The following is a 3,544-nucleotide window of genomic DNA, read 5'->3' on the forward strand; positions in this document are numbered from 1 at the left end:
TTCACAGGCCAACTCTATCAAACATTTAGAGAAGAGCAAATACCCATCCTTCTCAAACACTTCAAAATAATTGCACAGGAAAGAACACTCCCAACCTCATTCTACGAAGCCACCATCACCCAGGTACCAAAACCAGAAAAATATATCACAAGAAAAGAAAATTACAAACCTGTATCACGGATGAACATAGACGCAAAAATCCTCAACAAAATACTAGCAAACAATATCCAACAACACATTAAAAGGATCATACACCATGATCAAGTGGGATTTATCCCAGGGATGTAAGGATTCTTCATATATGCAAATCAATCAATGTGATACACCGTATTAACAAATTAAAGAACAAAAACCATATGATCATCTCAATAGATGCAGAAAAAGCTTTTGACAAAATTAAACACCCATTCATGATAAAAACTCTCCAGAAAATGGGCATAGAGGGAACCTACCTCAACATAGTAAAGGCCATATATGACAAACCCACAGCCAACAGTGTTCTCAATGGTGAAAAACTAAAACCATTTCCTCTAAAATCAGGAACAAGGCAAGGACGCCCACTCTCACCACTATTATTCAACATAATTTTGGAAGTTTTAGTCACAGCAATCAGAGAAGGAAAAGAAATAACATGAATCCAAATTGGAAAAGAAGAAGTAAAGCTGTCACTGTTTGTAGATGGCATGATACTATACACAGGAATCCTAAAGATGGTAGCAGAAAACTACTAGAGCTAATCAATGAATTTGGTAAAGTCACAGGATACAAAATTAATGCACAGAAATCTTTTGCATTCCCATACACTAATGATGAAATATCTGAAAGAGAAATTAAGGAAACACTCCCATTTACCACTGCAACAAAAAGAATAAAATACCTAGGAATAAACCTACCTAAGGAGACAAAAGATCTGTCTGCAGAAAACTATAAGACCCTGATGAAAGAAATTAAAGACGATACAAACAGATGGAGAGATATGCCATGTTCTTGGATTGGAGGAATCAACATTGTGAAAATGACTATGCTACCCAAAGCAATCTACAGATTCAATGCAATCCCTGTTAAACTACCAGTGGCATTTTTCACAGAACTAGAACAAAAAATTTCACAATTTGTATGGAAACACAAAAGACCCCGAATAGCCAAAGCAAACTTGAGAAAGAAAAATGGAGTTGGAGGAATCAGGCTCCCTGACTTCAGACTATACTACAAAGCTACTGCAATCAAGACAGTATGGTACTGGCACAAAAACAGAAATATAGATCAATGGAACAGGATAGAAAGCCCAGAGAAAAACCCACTCACATATGGTCACTTTATCTTTGATAAAAGAGGCAAGAATATACAATGGAGAAAAGACAGCCTCTTCTCTAAGTGATGCTGGGAAAACTGGACAGCTACATGTAAAAGTATGAAATTAGAACACTTCCTAGCACGATACACAAAAATAAACTCAAAATGGATTAAAGACTTAAATGTAAGGCCAGACATTGTAAAACTCTTAGAGGAGAAAATAGAAAGAACATTCTTTGACATAAATCACAGCAAGGTCCTTTTTAACCCACCTTCTAGAGATATAAAAACAAAAATAAACATATGGGACCTAATGAAACTTAAAAGCTTTTGCACAGCAAAGGAAACCATAAATAAGACCAAAAGACAACCCTCAGAATGGGAGAAAATATTTGCAAATGAAGCAACTGACAAAGGATTAATCTCCAAAATTTACAAGCAGCTCATGCAGCTCAATATCAAAAAAAACAAACAACCCAATCCTAAAATGGGCAGAAGATCTAAACAGACATTTCTCCAAAGAAGATATACAGATATTGCCAACAAACACAGGAAAGGATGCTCAACATCACTAATCATTAGAGAAATGCAAATCAAAACTACAATGAGGTATCACCTCACACTGGTCAGAATGGCCATCATCAAAATATCTACAAACAATAAATGCTGGAGAGGGTGTGGAGAAAAGGGTACCCTCTTGCACTCTTCGTGGGAATGTAAATTGATGAAGCCACTATGGAGAACAGTATGGAGGTTCCTTAAAAAACTAAAAATAGAGGTACCATGTGACCCAGCAATCCCACTACTGGGCATATACCCTGAGAAAACCATAATTCAAGAAGAGTCATGTACCCCAATGTTCATTGCAGCACTATTTACAATAGCCAGGACATGGAAGCAACCTAGATGCCCATCGACAGATGAATGGATAAAGAAGATGTGGCACATATGTATAATGGAATATTACTCAGCCATAAAAAGAAACGAAATTGAGTTATTTGTAGTGAGCTGGATGGACCTAGAGTCTGTCATAGAGTGAAGTAAGTCAGAAAGAGAAAAACAAATACCGTATGCTAACACATGTATATGGAATCTAAAAAAAAAAAAATGGTTCTGAAGAACCTAAGGGCAGGACAGGAATAAAGACACAGATGTAGAGAATGGACTTGAGGACACAGGGAGGGGGAAGGGTAAGCTGGGATAAAGTGAGAGAGTGGCATGGACTTATATATACTACCAAATGTAAAATAGACAGCTAGTGGAAAGCAGCTGCATAGCACAGGGCGATCAGCTCAGTGCTTTGTGACCACCTAGAAGGGTGGGATAGGGAGGGTGGGAGGGAGACACAAGAGGGAGGAGATATGGGGATATATGTATATGTATATCTGATTCACTTTGTTATTCAGCAGAAACTAACACAACATTGTAAAGCAATTATACTCCAATAAAGATGTTTAAAATATATATACATACATATATACATATGTATCTAATATTTTACTTTGGTTCTGGTTTCCTGGAGAATTCCGAAAATACAGCAGAAAAAGTCTACTGACCTGGTTTCTTATGAATTTTCTGTTCTATCCTTGAGCCAAATGGTGATGTCGAGGAGAATCATGAGGAAAATAATGTTAGCTAACTTTTACGGAGAGCTTACTCTATGCCTCTATATGCCACTGTTCTAAACCCTTGTATAATTTTATCCACATCCCTCTACAGTTCTATGAAGTTGGTACAGGCTTTGTGAGAAGGCTGAGGCTCAGAGAGGTGAGGTAGCTTACCCAGGGTCACAGAGCTAGGAAATGATAGAACTGCACTTAAATCCGTGTAGTCCGATACCAAGCTCTGGCTTGTAACCATCATGAAACACTGCCTTCCCCGCTTGAAGGGTTTGTGAACACCCACTTTGGGTAGATGGGCTCATACTTTGTTTTCCGTGAGTATCAGATCTGTCCTCAGGTTCAAAGGATTCTGGGGCTGACTCCCCTCATTTATGTGCACAGAAGTAAAGCATCTGCTGATTCTCAGATGTCGCTGTGGTTCTCACCTGGCTGTCCATTGGAACCACCACATGGGCCCTTTCAGACTACAGATGCCCCATCCCAGAGATTCTAAGTTGGTCTAGGATGAGGCACCAATGTCCGTAAAGTCTAGGGATTCTATTGAGAACCAATGTGGGTCCAGGTTGCCACAAGTAAATGGACTGAGACTTTAATTTCATTGAAGAGGAGCCCAGATTCACTCCTCACCA

Source organism: Balaenoptera acutorostrata, chromosome 4, assembly GCF_949987535.1.
Source record: "Balaenoptera acutorostrata chromosome 4, mBalAcu1.1, whole genome shotgun sequence".
Classification (NCBI taxonomy): domain Eukaryota; kingdom Metazoa; phylum Chordata; class Mammalia; order Artiodactyla; family Balaenopteridae; genus Balaenoptera; species Balaenoptera acutorostrata.